Genomic DNA, 20494 nt, shown 5'->3' on the forward strand with positions numbered 1-20494 from the left:
TATCGATTAATATAAACGCGTCTATTCGCATTGTTTGTTTAGTGTGAGTTGACTTTAGAAGGCCGTTGAACAGTTAAGTTCGAATTGGCGTTTGTATGGTTGACGATTTTCTTATTATGATATTAGCGCGCGCGCGCGCACATGTATATATATATATATACATTTTTATATATATATATACACACATACATACACACACACACACACATATACATATACATAATCTGAGGTAAACCAGGTTTTCCCCGTTTACCAGTTGACAAATCTTAATTCTTTCACTTTCTTAAGGTACATCCCTGTAATATTTCTTAGTTCGATCTCGTTCTCAGTTGGAAACAATGGTACGAGTTTATAAAACTATGGTTTGCGACAGGAAAAATCATATCGTCTTGCTTGATCACCCTTGTGTGGATATATTATGAAACTCGTCGAAAAATACGAGGTAGGGTGATTGCCGGAGGGGTTTCATATCTTTCTCGTATCACACTTTTAGTTGTATTTTAAGAAATTACCATCGATTCTTATGCGATAGCTGTTTAAAATAAAACTTCTTGCGTGCTTTAAGCTAAGTTTGTCGCGTTTCTCGAGACTCAAAAATAGTTAGTTCAAATGTATAGGCCGAGAAAACCTTGCAATTCTAAAGTAGGCTTTGATTTTTATCAGATGAAGACTTTTAGCATAAGGTTTAAAGATGTCTAACACCACCTTTGAGCTGTTTTGTTGTTATGCTACTAATATTTATTAGCGTATACAAACCATTAAAAATAGCTGATATAAAAAACTTTTATTCGTGTTTGATTTTTTGTTTCAAGTGAAAATGGATATTTAAAAAAATTGTAAACAGAATGTTTTCATGATTACACTGATAGACAAAAAATGTTTCTCGAAGTGTGATACCATTTCTTGAATTTTTTTTGCGTACATTTCAGATCTGTAAATATAATTTTTCTGTCACCCTTAGTTCTAAATAAATTACGCTTCAAAAAAAAATTAAGGGAAAATGTAGTTAAAAATCTGTAAAATTTATAATTTTTCATGGCCTTACTTGTGTTAAAATGATTTAGATGATGCTTTTCTTTTATAAATAGTCTCAGGCGCATCCCGAATTAATATCCAACAGTAATCGGCTATCATGTTAGTATTCCATTTTCCTTTATAGCGGCTTTCCCTCACCGAAATGTCTTGTGGAAACCTTCACAGTGTTCGTCACTTACGTCTCGGAGGTTGTCCGGAAAAAAACCCAGATGTGAGCGGAGGAAATGTATTTTCAAAGACATGTTACATCCCATAGCAGTGTATGAAGTAAAAAGTTGATTAACAAATATCGTGGTAATTATAGGATTTTTGTTCGCCGAGAAAATTTTTTTAAACGTCTAATGAAGCCGAAGCTGCACTTTATACATTGAGTTAAATACACCATCTTTGACCAACTCTCTTATTTGAGGACCAACAAATTGAGTTAAATACACCATCTTTGACCAACTCTCTTATTTGAGGACCAACAAATATTCTTTCTTTAATTTTCCCTTCACACATTCGGAAATTTCTGCCTGATGTACAAAAATCCAGGACAATCCTTCTTCATTGCTTTTACAAAATTTTTCATTAATCGTAGCTTGATATGGTGAAGGGGTAAAAATATTTTTTTGGGTTCAACTAAGGGCTCATGAATAATATTTTTCCTATTTGGAGTTAAGTTGTCTCGTTTCTTCCATTCTTTAATAACATAATGTTTACCCCTAGCTCGGCTGACCCATTACCAAAGAAAACACATGTACTTAGTTTGCCTGCATAACTGCACGCCTAACAAAATAGCTATAACTTTCAAATCACCACATTTGTTTCAGCTATGTCTTTTATAATTTATTTTTTCAAGAACGTCTTTCCACATCTTATTTCTCTTTCAAATTAACACCATAAGCGATTGGCATCGAAGGGTATTGTTACCGTTGTGTAGTAGAACCACTTTTAAATTATACTTGGACGAAACTGTGAAAAGGCGCCAATTCTCAGTTTTATGAACTTGTCCTAAGTGCAACATAAGCTCATCAATATTTGTGCAATAAACCAAATTATTTTCATCAATAAAGTACTGAGAAAGTTCTTCTTTTTGTAGGGTTCGAAAGCCCGAAATTTTTGTATTTTTTTGAAGAAAATTCCAACCTTGCAGTCTTGATCCTAACAATTCACCTTGATTTTCTGATAAATTTAAATCCCTAACCATAATTCACCTTGTGATATAAGGTGTGGCATATCGGAAGATAATTCAAAATCAAAATCATTGTTGTCTTTTGTACTGTCTGATTTTTCATCGCTACGATGAATCGCTGTCGATTTCCGAAACGTAATTCAAAGGTGGTTCAGGAACTGGAATAATTTTACTGTGAGATACAGGCAGATTGCAGATTGCAATGAATGATATTTTACAGTATGTTTAGATTTTTTAGAAATTCCAGATTCACTTGTTAAACAAAAGCAACAATCGGTTACATGATCCTGTGGTTCGCGCCAAACCATAGGTACACCAAATGGCAAAGCCTTCCGTGTACCTTTCAGCCATCCTCTTAAATATACAGAACAATTAGTGCACTAATTGTTCTGTATGAGGAACCTACCTATTCTGATCACCAATTTTACACTGAAAGTTCAAATGATACACTTTTTAATTAAAGGTGTAATGCTTTTTCTATTTGATTTTACGGTAAACTCACAAATACATAACAAGATATGATGTCATAATGTGTGACCATGATATGATTTAATTCTTTGTCTAGTATTGTTTATTTATGGCTTACAAATTATGTTAACAAAGTTAAACAATAAAAAATGAGTTAGCAAAATACAATATAGGAGCTTAAAATGCTAACTATACGTTGAAAAATGAAAAACCCCTTTAATTAAAATTAAAATTTTTTCAAAAATGGTGTTGGAAATATTCTGGGTTCATATTCGTTTCAGCATCAAAAAACAAATTAAAATCATGTATCGCATGTTAGGAAACAAACATTATGTTTATCAGTGTTACTAATACAGTTTGATTAACTCAATTTATATTATTATTATTATGTATTTATGTATTACATCGAAAAGATTACGAATTATATAGAAATAAAATTAATATTGAAATACGAAAAGCGAAGGAGAAGTATTTTAATGATAAATTAAAAAAATTTCAAAAGAATGATATTAAGGGTAACTGGAAACTACTTAACTCTTTGATGGGGTTACCCTCTTAGCGTAACTTAGACGATACTATAATTAAACATGTAAGCGGTACACCTAATGACGTGGGTAAGGTCGCTGCAGACATTATCGGTAAACACTTTGTAACTTCAGTAGATGATATTAAACATAATTGTATACATAAGTTCTTGAAATTCACGGGTGGCAATTGCATGCAGCTTCTGTCTTTTCATTTACCTATAAGTTGTCCTAAACAAATAGAAAACATAATTTCATCTACGAATGATAAAAAATCGCCAGGTGTAGATGGCATACGGATCAAAGATTTGAAATATGTTGTTAATAAAGTCAGCCCTTTAATTTCAATTATAGTAAACAATATAATTAAATCAAGGAGGGTTCCTGATCTACTGAAGATGTCTATTGTTAGACCTATCTATAAAGCTGGTTCTTTATAATGTAATAATAATTCTTTAGTATATCTGTCGACAGACTTAGGTCTGACGGATGATCATGTAAGTTTTAAATTGTAAATAAATAAAATTGTAAATAAATTATTAACTCAATTTGAATAAAATATGTAGTTTCTTCTACGTTATTTAGTATCTTCCTAGAAGTTCTTTGACGACCTCCCTTGTTTGATTTTGACCTATTTTAAAATTATAATTGGGTATTAACATCCCTTAACTTCAAAGTAAAACATTAAACGTACTTGAGAAAATACGAAACTGATGCTAAAGTAGCATTAAGAATAATGATGTTTGTTATAATTTTCTTAGAATTATAAAATAAACAGCATATTCGATTCCGCTTCATTGAAAACTTCATTGAAATTTTAAATTTATTAAAAATGTTTTTATGAAAATCTTTTGTCATAAGAATAAAAGAATAACCTTTTTAAATATTTATGTGAGACGGATCACATAAAAATTGTGAAAAGGGTTTCATATTTTGTTATCTCTACATTCTTGAGATAAAGTTTTACGTATCCAACTATGTTAGACTGGCTGAGAGGTTAACCTCGCAAAGATTGTTGATGGAGAATCAGTACGGGTTTCTTTCCGGAAAGGGTACGGAGGACGCCATACTCCTTGTGATGAATGTGGTAACAACCAGTTAGATGGAATATGTACTGGGGATTTTCCTGGAAATTTCCGGAGCATTTAATTACATGGTGGTCTCCTGCTATTTACCAACTCCAAAAAAGAAAATGTATTGTAAGTGAATTACAAGTTATGCAAACTTACTTCAGTCATCGGGATGTGCTGCTCTGCGAGGGCAGCCATGAGGCTGGTAAGACACTGTCTAAGGGATGTCCCCAGGGCAGCGTGTTGGGTCCATTATTATGGGTGGTGGAGTTTGATTCTTTCCTGCGGTTGAGGTTGCCCAGCGGATGTTGCATCGTGACTTATGCTGACGATGAGCTCCTGTTGGTCGAAGGAAGCTTGCGGAGGTAGGTTGAACTCCCAGCCACTCGGAGTGCAGGATGCTTGAGCTGTGAGTTCATCAACACAAGATGACGTTTAGCTCGGGAAAGACCACGATGATGCTCCTTTAAGGACGTTTGGCAGTGAGTCGGCGTGTCCGTGTTTCGATGGCAGGGCAGCGTATAAAGTATGTTCAGATTCAAAATTACCTCGGGGTGTTTCTTGATGAGAAACTGCAATTTAAGAAGCATCTTCAGTACGTCGCGGAGAGGGCCTGCAATGCCTTCTTCGGTATTTGACGTGTGGTCAATCCTGATTGGGGTCTTAAATTTTAGACCATGAGCATCCTGTATAAAGGCGTGTGCGAGGCTATTATGCTATACGCGGCTCCTGTTTGGGCGGACACTCAAAAATATAAAAGCTATCGGGACATATTATTTAGGGCTCAACGCCTAATATTGTTAACGATAACGGGTAGTTACCGTACTATTTCATGGGAGGCAGTCTTGGTAATTGCAGGCGTGAAACCGATAGACTTGATTGCGTCAAGAAGCAGCAACGGTATGCTGCTAAGAAGTCCGGTGAGTTGACTTCGGATAAGGTTCGAGAATTTGAAAACATGGCAATGCTTTGTGGCAGGCCGGATGGGATGAGACAGATTGTGGGTGTTTTGCGCATGTTCACTCTCCTGATGTTGTTGGTTTGTGGGACGCTTCAAAAGGTTGGGTGGACCCTAATAAACATATGAGTCAATTCTTTCCGGCCATGGCGCTTTCAGGGACAGACTGCAGAAACCCAGTCTGGTTGGTTCTGGGATGTGTCCTTGGTGTGGACGACTGGATGATGCTTACCATGTCCTTTATGAATGCTCAAAGTATAAGTTGATGCGCACGGAGACCATCTGTCAGCTTGATCTTCTCGGGTCAATTTTGGATCTCCGTGTAAACTGAAGAAACTGGTCCAAATGAGCAAATGTGGATAATTTTATAGTCTATTTAGCAAAGGTAAAGGCAATGCTAAATGCTATTTAGCATTGCTGAGGGGATCTAGAGCTCTGCTTGGATTTCTCTTTTATTCTATTTTTGTTGATGTTTTGTTTTATAAATTATGTTTTTGCTGCTGTTGTTCTTGTCCTTTGCTTTGTTTCAGTGTTGCTGTGTTGTCGTTCCGTGTAATGTTTTTATGTTTCGTGTTATGTGTTAAACTCACTTTTGCCTTCTACGGGTAGGTAGTTCAATTCCTTTGTTTAGCTAGGTATTTTCAGTCTTGGTTAAGACTCGGTGAGATGTGTTTTGCTTTGAGTTCATTAAATAGTACACCGATGGGAATGTCACTCGTGGCATCCTGACCGAGGCGGTCTGGAATATGTCAAAAGCCGAAGTTTCGAAGATGACCTCCGGTAAAGCCTATAAGGGCTTTGAACGGAAGGGGCGACGGAGAGTGTTTTCCCCTACGGCGTTAGAATGTACGGCCAATCTGAACTGAGAATATGAATAGTTTTGCCTTTCCGCTTTTGACTGGGATTGTCTAAAAATTATAAACGATTTTCATTAAAAATAGTTTTTTACACAGTTAGAAATACTCCTTTTGTATTGTTATTTTATCATTATAATTTTAGTTAATTTTATTTGTATTCATCGTGTTTATTTTTGGTTTATAATCGGTTCTCTCACCCCTTAAAGTTTTTTTTTTTTGTAAGAAAGAGGATAGATATGTTTTGGTTGAAGGTTCATGATACTATAACTACTTTACGTTTTTTCCAAAAACGATTTTGAATGCTTTATATTTTAGAATTTATTTTAGTAACTGTTTAGCATAATTCTTTGCGCGCGCGCACACACACAGGCACGCATATTTATATATAAAGAAACATCTTTTTTACGCCAAAAAGTCGAATTTTTGAAAAATAGTTTTTTTTAATGTACAAATCTACCATTTAATAATTGCGATCGTATATAATTAACAAGTAAAAACATAAGATAAAATGATTGAGGACCAGAGATACAGTCGCCTCCAAGTAACGGCGAGCTTGAAGTGGCGACGATTACTACCCAACGTAAAAAGATGTTCCTCGTTCTTAGTAATCCCCTTTACCAAATAATTTTTCTAAAAATAGAAAAATTATTTATTAATAATTGGTAATTCAAAATTGAATTATCAACAACAAATTTTGAAATGAAATACAGTCGGCTAATTCTGTTACTGTACATTGTAAAATGTAATAACGGATGACAATATATTATCTTTTATTAATTACAAGGTTTATTGTGATGTAAGTGATTATATCACAGATGATATTGTGATTATTAGGTATTGTCATATATGGTTATTATTGTAACTTTAATTACTTACTGGAAAATGAATTATTCGTTTAATTCCGTAGCTAGAACGCTCTCCTCGCTGTCATCACTATCTTCAGTGTAATTATCACTCGCTACATAAAGAGACAATGAAAGATTCTGTTAGATAATCTATTAACGATTCTTGGCTCCGATATTCAGCTTCGATTTTTTAAACCTTTTTACAGTAAGGTTTCCAGTGTTCGTCACTCGTCGAATTCATTTTATCTTCAAACAGTTTCTGCACTTCTGATATCTTAAACGTTGTGTTCTGGCTCGCAAAATGTCGTTTTACCTCTCACCATACCATCTCGATTGGATTTAAATCAGGATGGTAAGGTGGAAGCGGCAGGATTTGCTGCCCACTTTTTTCCAACAATTTGTCAAATCGGTATTGTTTTCTGTTACTTTTGTTCAACTTAATTACTTCATATAATGTTGGTTTAAGCATTTGAGACGAAAATGGAATATGATGTTTCATTGGCCAAACAGTGACGTCTTGTTTCTTTCTTGATGACACTGGACGTTTTTCAGAATGTTCATTATGATAAGGAGCATTGCCAGTAACTACTGTAGACTCAAGGAAGCTTAGGAACTAATTTTTTTCAGTCCATTTCAAAAAGTTTTTAGTATTCATGCTATCATGGTAGTCGGCACTTTTTGATTCGGTTGTCCAAGTTAACATTCTGTTTGGAATAAAGCCCATTTCATTTCCGGCGTGAATTATAATTAAGTGCTCATCTTTATTTATTGGTAAATACGCCCTGGATCGCTGTCGTCAGTCTATGATTTTGCCGTTGAATCAGATGATAAAACATAGAATTCGTGTAACTACACGATCGCCCGGTTACATTCTCTAAATATTACTGATTGCCTGCAAATATGAAATCCTTTTCAACTTAATTTCATGTTTTTCATCTAGAATTTTCCTTTCGTTTTCTGTTTTACGCCACTTAAAACGTAATTCTTTCAAAATTTTTAAACTAGTTTCACTGCCGTTAAAATTAATTTTAATTTTCAATTCTTTACAGAATTTGTTAACTGTTGGTCTAATCACACCTTTATCAAAAATCATCTAATCCGGTAACCGATTTAGAACGTTTGTTTTTCTTTTTCAGAGTGCCGAACGAACATTCTGGCCCCTCGGATCGAAAAAGTTTCATTTTTTATTTTTTTCGGTTTTGAACCTTTCTTCCTTTTTCCTGTTTAGTCTCCGCTAATTACCGTCAGGTATTACTTCAGAGGATGAATGAGGATGATACGTATGAGTGTAGGTGAAGTGTAGTGTTGTACAGTCTCAGGTCGGCCTTTTCTGAAATGCGTGGTTAATTGAAACCCAACCACCAAAGAACACCGGTATCCACGATCTAGTATTCAAATTCGTATAAAAGTAACTGTCTACTAGGACTTAAACCCTGGAACCCTCCACTTCCAAATCAACTGATTTGCGAAATGTTCAAGTGACTCAGGTTCAAAGCCTAGAACCCGGTGGGTTCTAGGCTTTGAACCTGAGTTCTTGAAATGCTACAGGCAGCTGCAGTTCGTTCTCTGTTCATACTTCTGTATACCAATTAAATGCTTGTCATTTTTTAATTTCCCTGTAGCTAAAGATTCTTTTTTACGTGAAATCATACATGTTATTTACATTTTCGCGTTCCTGTCTTCGAAGTTTTTTACAACAGACTTTAATTCAGCCGTAACTATTTGCACGTGAACGAACTACTTTTAAAAGTTTGAACTGTAAATTGCGATAAAAAACGTTTTTCAAAATATCGTATCCTACATTGACTAGGTAATAAAATACACGAAACAGGCCAAAAGAACCGTACCTAGAGGCAGAACCACTGAACTGAACTTTATTTATGTAAATGAAAAGCAAAAGAGAAATAAAAATAAAATAAAAATTATTGAAACATGATGTAACTTCTTAATACTATAAACACCAAAAATACGTTGCTTTACAGCAGTGACGTGCGGCTGATCATCCATGTTAGCCGTTACGTGACGGCTGCTGTACCAGTCGGACTTTTTTCTGTTTAAAATAATATATATTCGAAAGCCAGTCAGTCATAAAACGGAACGAAGGATTCACTTGTAGGACAGAATTTCTCACAGCGGGCTTGATATGATTGTACTGGGATTTACGGTGTCTTTAGCTTGGTGAAGGCAACGGGAAATAGCTTCATATCTCACCTTTCTTAAATCGCGTGACGTCTGATGTTTGTTGTTCTGAGAACGGCTATGTCGTTTTTAGGAGCCTCGTGTGTTTCGTATCACATCGTCTACTGCTCCCGCTGTTACGGCTCATTAAGTATTATTTGGTAATGTACATCGTTGAATTTGATATCGGTATTTACAACTAATAAATTTAGTAGGTATGAAACCTACTGATTTATAATTGTAGGAGTGTGCCTATACAAGACTGTCTAATCTACTATTTTTGTTGTTTCGATCCCAACTGATTTTTCATACTAAAGAATACTGTCTTATAGGTTAAAAGAAAATAAATTGATTAATTGTAGCGCTATGTTACAAGTTATGGGAGACTATACCTTGCAGTATATTCCATTTTTCGGGATGTAAGTAAGACTGTTAAAAGTACAAATATTTTAATCAACATCACAACTTTGAGTTTTTTGTTTAATTTACAAATTTCATGTGTTTTTGCCGAAATTTAATTTTCTTTATGTATATATAATTATTTCGGTTTGATTTATGTTTCTTATTTCTGTTTCTCTAATTGTATTTCTTCCTTCATGAAAATCTATTAAAAAACCGAATACAGGCGGGCTTTAGCGAGATATTCAGGATTATAACTAAAGAATCTATTCTTGATGGAAAACATAAACGTATTGATTTCTGATTAGCTCTAAAAACTTTTTCCATGTACATTTAACTTTCTTTTTTCTGTTAGAGTGTATAGAGACTACGTTGTAGCTCTTTAATACTGGAGAAAAAAGTTCTTTACCGACAACTTTTTCAATCGGTTTTATAAAAATATTTCTGGAGCCAGTGTTCATCGTATTTTTACTACGGTCTTTGGGATTAAGCGATTTATTAAATACGATGTATCGTTCATTTAAAATTTTGTAACCAAGAACAACGCAAAAGTAATATTCGGAATTGATTAAAGGGAGTAGAACTTTTCTTTTAAATTTCGGGACGCTAGAATTGCACTACAATTTTCAGAAGTTCAGGAAGAAGAAGCATTTAAATAGTGTTAAAATTATCATACCGCTATCTATTACCTCAACAGTTCTGAGTGTTGTTTGAATTAACCTGTTCATTTTCAATTTTAAAAGTAGTACAGTAATACTAAGAAGTTAGAATAGGAACAAGAGAGGGGGAAATTGTGTTCTCTCTCTCTCTCTCTCTCTCTCTCTTATTCTCCGAAACGGTTTGTAGAAAAGGTTAAAATTTGTTCATAAAAAGCAACCGATACACAGTTATTAAAAATATATACACAGCATATAACTGATGCATAGTATATATATGTTATGTATATTCTGTAAGGATTCCATAACTGAAGTAAAAATTGCGGGACTTGAGCGTGAGGTTAGACCGTGGAAAACGATAACTTATATTTATCACAGAAAAAATTCAAGATTTTTCCGAAATTTTAAATCAAAAAACTAACCATAAAAAAGCATTTCCGCAATGTCACGGACAAAGCTATTGATTCCGGATTCGGATCCTTAAAATATAATTCTCTTCCGTTTACAACTGAACTAAATTATTATTTTTTTATTTTTAATTTAATTGTTGAATTTTATATATTTTTAACGGTTATTTAGAATTAACTGTTTTTAGATATTTCAGAGTATTCACTGCAAGATTTTTTTCATATAAAGAAGATTTTTTGTCTTTTATATTAAAAAAATTGGGCTGATAATCTATTTTCATTCCGTTCGAGCGTTCTACTGGGCCGAATCGGGCTGATTCTTTTTTTTATATTCTGCTTGAAATGACCGACAGATATGTCATCAATCATTATCGGAACCCAAACTAGAGTATCCTCTTGAGAATTCCTCAAAAAATCCTCATTTATTACTTAATTGAGGAAATTTCCGAGGTTAATACTCGTAGAAACATCTTTTTAAAGGTCTGTTGATGCTTGATAACATATCTGCAGGCAATTCCTAGCAGAGTAAAAAAAGAGTCAGCCCGATCCGTCCAGTAGAACGTCTGGACGAACTGGAGATAGGTTTTGAGTACGCATTTGAAGGGGGTTAAGGGTGAGACGAATTGAAAGTGGAATAGGGTTTTAGCCGATTTTTAAAAAATATAAACGTGTAATAATAACGCTGTGGAAGAGCACGGGTCCAGTAGGTTTTTAGCAGATTTTTAAAAATATATAATAAAACTCTATGTAATAATATTGCTGCGGAGCAGCAAGGGGCTACTGTTGTACACTAACTAGTATTCAGTAAGAGATAGTGCTGTCTGGTGACTGCTAATGAAACTTAAAGCAAATACCAAACTAAATAATTCTTGTTTTACTAAAATCAAATTTCCGATTGTTGAGATTTGTAAAACAAGAATTTTTTTATATATTGGCGTAATTATGTATTTTGTTTTACCCATTCGTTGAATTCTGTTTTGCTGTGCTATATTAAAAAAAGTGGTGAAAAGTAGAGGATGAATCGGTGCAAAAAATGTACAATACTTTGTTCTTTAATATGCTGTGTAGTATAGTAGTCAACAAATTTTTGGATATAGAGAGGCTTCAAAACCGCATAGAATTTCACCTTTGTTTGTATCGGTAACTTTCTATCACTTCATTTTAAGGTAAGACCTATTAATACGCCAATGAAGTTATTGTTAAATTAATTACAGAACCTTTTAATGATGTGAAAAATAGTTGAAAAGGCATATCTAACTACTTCTAAACTGGGTTGGACAGCGTCGGCGCTATGTGGGGCGTCTGGTTTATACCAAGATGATACATACAGTAAAAGGTTGCCTTGATGACGGCGTACAATGACATCATTCTTTGACCGCGTGTACTACTGTACTATATTCGATGCCAGTTTAATTTGAAGTAATTGTAAACAACGGGGGTTCTCTCATCGACTGGGACTAGATTATTTATTAAAGTAAAAGCTTTGTAACTAATCTAACCTAAAAAACTCATCGCTGAATATTTCTGTTGCATGCAAAACGAATTATTTTATTTGTATATCCAACTTATTAGTTATTATTATTAGATAAACTTAACTTTCTTTCTTTTTCCTGTTTAGCCTCCGGTAACTACCGTTTAGATAATACTTCAGAGGATGAATGAGGATGATATGTATGAGTGTGGATGAAGTGTGTAGTCTTGTACATTCTCAGTTCGACCATACCTGAGATGTGTGGTTAATTGAAACCCAACCACCAAAGAACACCGGTATCCACGATCTAGTATTCAAGTCCGTCCGTGTAAAAATAGCTGGCTTTACTAGGACTTGAACGCTGGAACTCTCGACTTCCAAATCAGCTGATTTGGGAAGACGCGTTCACCACTAGACCAACCCGGTGGGTAGATAAACTTAACTTAGATAAGTTATTTCTAACTGAATCGCTAACATATCTGTATGTAATTAGTTTTCCCAATAATATCGGGTTTACATTTTTTTCTTACTACAGGTGAACATAATCGTACGAAAATACTTTTTTAAAACACCATTACATTAAATTTATAATTGCATTGAAAAAACATACATTAATCAAGGGTATTTGTGATGTGGTTTTGTAATCCAACGTATTAAAAAAATGACTGCGTGTCGGTTATTAATTAGGTACTGTAGTTATTGTGATTTATACGCTCTTAACAACTATGTTAAATTTATTTTTTTCAGTTAACCAAAACTCACAATAATATCCGTTAAAATAATTCGTGTAATTCATGTATTGATTGCTTATGTGGATATTAAAATAGTTCGGTTTGATTCCTAACTGTCATTTCACTTTTATTTTTAATATGTTACAGTCAGCTCCCGATTATCTGTGATAATAACCGGAAAGAGGATTGCGGATAATCCAAAATTATAGCAAACCGCGGTCGATCCAAAAATAATAATAAAGTAATACGTGCTAAATCGATCTGATACTGTATTGCAGTTCAGTAATTACATGCAATATTATATTAAGGTATAATTGTAAATAATGAAATAAAAAGCAGTACACTACAATATACTATTACGTTCCTGTAAAAGTAATCCAGAAGTTTATTCAAAATACGTATTAACATATAATAAATTTTTACTATCGCTTATACTATACGTAAATAGATTGTACGTACACTAGTAATGTATGTACTACGTAATGGATTAACAAACAGTTAGTAAAACTACAGTAGCTAATGAGAAAAAATACTACATAGACATTAAAAAAATGTAATGTGCATTTTACTCTTTCAAATTTTTTTGATAAGACGCGATTGATTGTTGTTGTTTTAGTGACTAAAAATACTTTCTTTTAATTGGAATGCGTAGCATAATAATGCACAATGAACTATAGTACATCATTATTATACTCAAAACAAGCACACATTCAAGTAGCAAATGAATGAAGGAGTAAAACCTAACGCAGAACGATGAAAAAACTTAAATTTTTACCACTTTTATAAGTTTTTAAAACTTTATTTTTTTCCGAGAGGCATTGCAGTTAAGCCGCAACGCGGTTAAACCGCTCGCGGATAATCGGGAGCGGACTATCAACAAATTATGAGTCGATAAAAAAAATAACCTAAATTATAAAAACCAAATCGCATGAAAATGTCCTTACTTTTGGATATCCACGAGCAACGACGACGACAAAAACATTAGCTAAAAATCTAATTCACAAAAAAATGTAAAACATTTGAAATACTTTCTTTTCAATGTCTACGTCGAAATGAAAGTGCATTTTTCATAACATTGTTATGTAGTTAAGCCGCCTTTGGCTATGGACGATATTCTTGGCGTCTGCTGTAATACAAAATCAAACGTTCAGGTATTGAAAAATTTACGAGTACACCCGTGGTTTAGATTACGTATCGCATCTCTAAATATGTCACTTACTATTCTATATATATTTATTACGAAGAAACAGTTAACTCTTTAAACAGCTGTAAAAAAACCTAATAACGATCTGTTATCTTATTTTCCCTTGTTTTCTTGGTAACAATTGTTTTTAAAAAGCTTTTTGAATTCTGGCGGCTTCGAATTTTCAGATTCTGAAAACGAAGTAATTTTCTCGTTTTCGCTTTAATAAATTTCACGTAAAGTTTTCATTTAATTTTTTCGATTAAATACTTTTTTTACGACCGTACAAAAGAAAAGAAGTTAGCTTGAAATTTCTATTTCAATATTAATGTAGTTCGGGATCTTTATTTCCTCCTGATAGTATTTTTTATTGGATTTTTTACGTTCTTTTCTAATATATGACCTCGCTGAAATAACAAACGAGATCGACTGTACATGGAGAAACCATATTTTTATTTGTTTTGGCGGTAAATTTACAAATGGCGAATCATTCAGATTTTTCTTTTTCTGTAGAGGATGATTCAAAGATGAAATTTTACGACATTTTCGTAATCTTTTTCGAGAAAATGATCGAAAAATAACAAAACATGAGTTCGAGTGCCATTTACCAGCACGTTTATAACGGTTTGTGTAAACATATTTATGTTATGTTGCGTTTCGAATTACGGAATCTTTAGGAACTGTCGAGTCTTTTATTTTAGTAAGGTTGTTATTGCGAATAGCAAACGTGTAGGTTATTTCCGGGCATTGTGTCGTTAAAAAATACTGTGATATTATATATCGTTTAAAAAAATTAAAAGAAGGAAATATCGGTATTAAAACTAAATCGAATTTGTCACCCTATCAGTTAATAAAATTAAATAATCACGTTCAAGTAATGTTAAATTAATCACGTTCATATATTTTCGGACATAATTCTGGTGATATTGCACGAAAACGGTTGATTATCAAGTCACGTTAATATTAATTTTGTTACCGCACACAAACAATCATAAATATATACGGTTTGTATATAAAAACTGTACGTACACCAGAAGATTATGGTTTCTGGTAAGCGAGTTAAAAGATCGTTGTAGTAGATTGATGGCTTCGGCGGCGCTGGCAAGTAATGTCCTTAATGTTATGAGAAGCCGACTGCAATGCGATATGAGATGTACATCGTATCGTTCTCGTTCTAGATTGAAGTGGCTGGCTGTCCCCGTCAAAATTTTCATTTATTAAAAATTAACAATTTGAAACTTAATATAATTTATAGTATTTTATTTAAACCTTATAATTTTATTTAAATCTTATAATGTGTAAAACAAAAGAGGAGACAATTTTGAAGCCATGTGTATCAACAGTTAGAAGACAAAAAAAATAATGTATGATTTTATTTAAAGCATATTTTTTCTCCTAATTAATGTTCTATAACCGTAATAAATTCGAAAATGTCCCTTTACAGCAGTTAGTAATAAAGAATTAAAAGTACCCGATTTTTACAGTTTTTTTTTACATGTATGCGAAAATACTCTTATGTTTTTAGTTTAGAAAATTTCCATCCTGTTGTGCAAGGGGGTTCAGAAATTTAAAAATTAAAAAAAAAACGAAAAAAGGGTTTTTCCGTCCCTGCACTTAGTACACTTAGTAAATTGTTCCGACCCTGTTATTCTGGTATTAATAAGGAAGTAAAGAAAAGCTGGTAGAAATGTTACTGCATTCGGATATTTTAGTACTGTAAATGACTGAAAGGAGAAAAAAACTGAAAATAAATTTTGTAAAATAACAGTCGTGACCCGTCGAGGGCTACAGGAATAGGGTACAATCAGGTACGTAGGCTCATAAGCGAATTTCCGTATGATGTGCATTCACACGCCACTGAATTTAATAACATTTTTATTCCGACTTTTTATACTTAATATTCGAAAGTAAATTTATTTTATTTTTGTATAAATGAGAGTAATAGATTTATGTTTAAAGATATTTAACGATAATAATCCTAAGCATTTAAGAAGTACGCTTATAATTTAAACTTACATATGTGTGTTGTTACAAAATTCTTTCGTGAAGAAGAAAAATAAATAAATAAGTACAAACTACAAAATCTGTCTGAAATCTCTTTTTATGAGTCATTGTAACGCCACGTAATCGAAGTAATATACTGTATTACGTTTAACTCGTCATATAGAACTGCAGTAGTTTTATATCATTTTTTTTCATATTTATTTGTTACGTAGTTTTTTTTTTGCAAAAAGCTAAATTTTTAAATCTTAAATAAATTATTGAACAATTTAAAATAGATTACAACAAACATTAAAATAGATTTTAGGACGACAATAAGGTTGAGATGAATTTTCAGATCTGAAAGCGTAAGTCGTCTTGCATACTATTACATATAAAAATATGTAAGTCAATACGAGACTTTTCGTGCTATATAATCCAGAAACATGGATGATAATGGCAGCAAAGTAGAAGAAATTAGGAAGATCGGAAAGAAAGCTTCTTAGAAATATACGTAAACCTTAAAGGAAGGTGATTTGTGAAGGATAAGGAAGAATAAAGAAACGAAGCTGATCTAAGGAGAACCGGCTATTGTGGTAAAGAAGGAAAGATTTCGTTCGACAGGTCATCTGCAAAAGCTGGAGGAAGACAGGGCTGTGAAAAATATATTTGATGAAACACCCGGTTGAAGAAGAAAAAAGGAAGGCCTAGGAAGAGCTTGGGGGAACTGGAGGAGAATCTTCGGAAGGTAGGAGGGGATGTTTCGTTTGCGAATTACGGCTAGGGAAAGACTTCGCTCGGATTTCAGCTATCCCGGTGAAATGAGGTCTTTATGAAATTTTTAGGACATTAATTAAGCGGCAGAATTAGTGATTTCTTATGGTTTTCAACCTGAAAAATCGAATAAAACAGGTCTCAGTACCGTATCTGCAGTAGGTTTTGATAAATATGGGATGAAATTCAATAAATTGGGCAAAAAACCATTTTTTAATGTTTGACGTACAATAACGTTGTTAAATCTGTAATGAACACGTAAAGCTCTTCAACGAAACTTGTAAAGAATTTAATTCTGAACAAAATGGTGTGAGATAAGTTGAATAAAACAAAGAAAAGTTAGAAAGATTCGAATTTTATTTAGAACACGAGACCAAAGTGTATTACACGTAACAGTTTATAATAAATGTTTAAAAATGAGTCGGCCATTTTCAACACATTTTTTGGCAGACTCTTCTACTGCTTTTGTTGCTCTTTTTAATTCTTCAGGGTTGTCGTTAAGTTGCTCAGCCGCATCCATAATGCGGACAATTAATTCCTCACGTGATGTATATGTGTTTTGTGTACAGTATTTTTCATCCGTCCCTAGACGCAAAAATCTAAAGTTGGTTAGATCAGACGATCTTTATGGTCAGGAATGTGGACCTACACTACCGATCAATTTATCAGGGAAATGATTTAAGCGAGTGGAAACTGCACAAGAGAAGTGGGGAGGCGCGCCGTCGTGATGGTAGTATACTATGCATCTCAGCGTTAGAGAAACATCAAGCATCTGCGTCAGTTTTTCTTGCAGAAAGTGCTAGTAGACCTCAGCATTTAATTGCCGTCCAGATAATATGAACGGTCCAAACAGCTGATTGTGAAGAAGGCCGCACCGTACATTGACGCTAAATCCGTGTTGAAAATTGCCTTCCACAGTTTCATGAGGATTTACTTCTGTCCATGTATGCTCATTGCGTAAGTTGACGCCATCTAAGTGAAATTTGCCTTGTCGGTAAACAAAACATTCTTGTACAGTTTGTCGATTTGTATTCCACTAGTAGCAGAACTCCAAGCGAAGCGAACCGTCTCTTGTGTGTAGATGTTGAACTGGTTTATGAGGATAAAACGCAGCTCACAGTACCCGATATACTTTATGTACCTTACAGAATGATTTAAACGACTAATACAATATTGTTGATAAGATGTTATTTTGTCAACTTTGAAATAGTTTTTCAAATAATTTATTCTATATCTGTCATAAAAAAAAAACAACAAAAAAACAAATTGCCAACAGATTTTATTTATTTTTATTTTCATGTGTAATTTCCATTTCTTTTAAATTTTTTTTTTTTTTACAGATTTTCCACATCACAAAAAAGATTTGGTTTTTGTTTACATTAAATAAGTACTTTTCTGACAAATGTGGTAATGTACTGTTTCTAAATAAAATTGGAATTTTTATTACTTTTCTTTGTTTTATTCATCTTATTTATAACATTTTGTTCAGAATTAAATTCTCTTTAAGTTTTATTTAAACTTTTTATGCGTGTATTACCCATCTAATGAAGGTATGGTTGGTTAAATATAGAAAGCAGGGTTTTTTACCCCAATTTATTGATTTTCACCCTAGATTTCTTAAAAACTCCTGCAGAATAGGGTTCTGAGACCTATTTTATTCGATTTTCCAGGTTGAAAAAAATTACTAATTCTGCCCTTAAATTAACGTTCTAAAAATTCAGTACAACATTTTACCGGGGTAACTGAAATCCAAGCAAAATCTTTCACTAGCCGTTAACTCGCAAACGAAGCATTTTAGAAGATATGTTTATGTGACTTTTTCCATTATTTTAACAAGTAGAATAGATTATGAAAGTCCCCGTAGAACTTCGTCATACACCTGTACATATACTCGTGTACACACACACACGCGCAAAGAAAGAGAGAGAGAGTTTTCGTTATAAATTGCGTTAGCTGATTGGTAACAAAGTTGACTTAAAAGAATTGAAGTAAAAATCGAGTAAACTTTTCTTTATTAATTCCTTTAAAGCGTTCCTGATTGTTTGTATTAAGGGCATTGTTGGAAGTCATTTAATTAATCAAGAAAGTATGCTTTCAAACGAACCAAGAAGGAATTTTTATCTCTTTTTTCACTAGTAATGAATACGGATTTAAAGTCAGGTTTTATCTTTCATTAATAACTTTCTTTTTCCTGTTTAGCCTCCGGTAACTACCGTTAAGAGAATTCTTCAGAGGATGAATGAGGATGATATGTATGAGTGTAGATGAAGTGTAGTCTTGTACATTCTCAGTTCGACCATCCCTGAGACGTGTGGTTAATTGAAACCCAACCACCAAAGAAAACACCGGTATCCACGATCTAGTATTCAAATCCGTGTAAAAATAACTGGCTTTACTAGGACTTGAACGCTGTAACTCTCGACTTCCAAATCAGCTGATTTGCGAAGACGCGTTAACCACTTGTCCAACCCGGTGGGTTTCATTAATAACTGGAACGCATTATAGTTACTAAAATTAATCTTAGATTATTATGATTTAAAAGTTTTGTTTTTATCTTTTAGAATTGCTCTTGAAAAATTCTGTTTTGAACATTTTCATTTTCAATAATAATAAATGTATATCAATTTCTTTTGACAGCTTAATTATACCCAAAGATAAGAGACGTATGCCGTTAAATTTTTCGATTAAAAAATTAGTGATTAATTTTCTTTAAATGTTTCGCTGGTGTTGAAGTTAATTTTTAAGAACAAAATTATTGAAATATAAAAATAAACATTTTTAATGCAGAATATTGAAGTAGATCATTCCTATCATTTATTATTAATATAGGTTGCGTCTGTAATTTTTTTCTCTCTATAAACTAATGAAATTTCTTTGTAAAAATTGAAGGGAACAGGACATTTTTTATTACGTTGTACATATTTAAATTTAGATTTGTTAATAAAAGTATCTGTGCCCTCATCCAGAGTTGATCTTCGGTGCGAGTAGATCATGGTAGAGGGATTAACCGATAATAGTTTGATGGCGCTATTCATGTACAAATGAAAGGAAAGAGATAGTGTTTAATATAACATACCGACACGTGTGTTTTTAACGGTTTGATTGATTGAGATAGTTGGTGGCAGTGTCGTATGGTAGTAGTGTTGTATACCGGTTGATGACGATAGTATATAAACACGTGGGAGGTATAAATAGACGTGTCCTCGAGAGCAGCAGTCGTTTAGTCTCACAAGACGACCCCGTCCTTCCTTTTCCCACCATTCATTATTTCATTTAATGCACGCATACGATACTGGCGTACATTTTGTTTTACCATTTCTGATGCAGTTATGTATATTGTATATAATTATAGTAAACGCTCTAGATCTGTACCCCAAACTTATTGTTTCGTAGATTATAAATTTTAACAGTTTATCAGGTTAATTCGAATATAATAGCTATTATTTTGGTATGATACACCTGATCACTAATCAGCGAATTGTTTAAATTTAATTTTTCAAAAACGGATCGTACAGTTTTGATAGATCTAAATTTTATTGTTTTATTTATATTATTATGTTTTTACGCTGTGTTTTTCATTACATGTAAGTAATTTTACAAATTATTTGATAAATAATTGCCACGTATAGTGTTGAGATTACAAACTTTTAAAGCTGACTATTTTAAAAATTGTTAAAAGGTTTTGCCGAAGTTACGTTTTTAGTTTTGGAGATTACCATGATATCAACCATATTTTTAATAACCGTTTACAATTTGTATAAGTGATTTTACATAACCGATTTAA

The 20494-nt window shown here is 33.1% G+C and overlaps 1 protein-coding gene across 5 annotated transcripts in view; it reads left to right on the forward strand.

The window, feature by feature from the left end:
• The window catches only part of rhea (Talin_middle and talin-RS domain-containing protein rhea), a 345464-nt gene that overhangs the window by 84098 nt on the left and 240872 nt on the right, over nt 1–20494 (forward strand). Inside the window, exon 3 of one of the 5 annotated variants that reach the window (XM_075362858.1) lies at nt 18051–18117. The exons of the other annotated variants lie outside the window; for them this stretch is intronic. The gene's annotated coding sequence lies outside the window, so the exon portion shown is untranslated. The remainder of the gene's footprint in view (nt 1–18050; nt 18118–20494) is intronic. 5 annotated transcript variants of the gene reach the window in all.

The sequence above is a fragment of the Lycorma delicatula genome, chromosome 4 (assembly GCF_047948215.1).
Source record: "Lycorma delicatula isolate Av1 chromosome 4, ASM4794821v1, whole genome shotgun sequence".
Taxonomy (NCBI): Eukaryota; Metazoa; Arthropoda; class Insecta; order Hemiptera; family Fulgoridae; genus Lycorma; species Lycorma delicatula.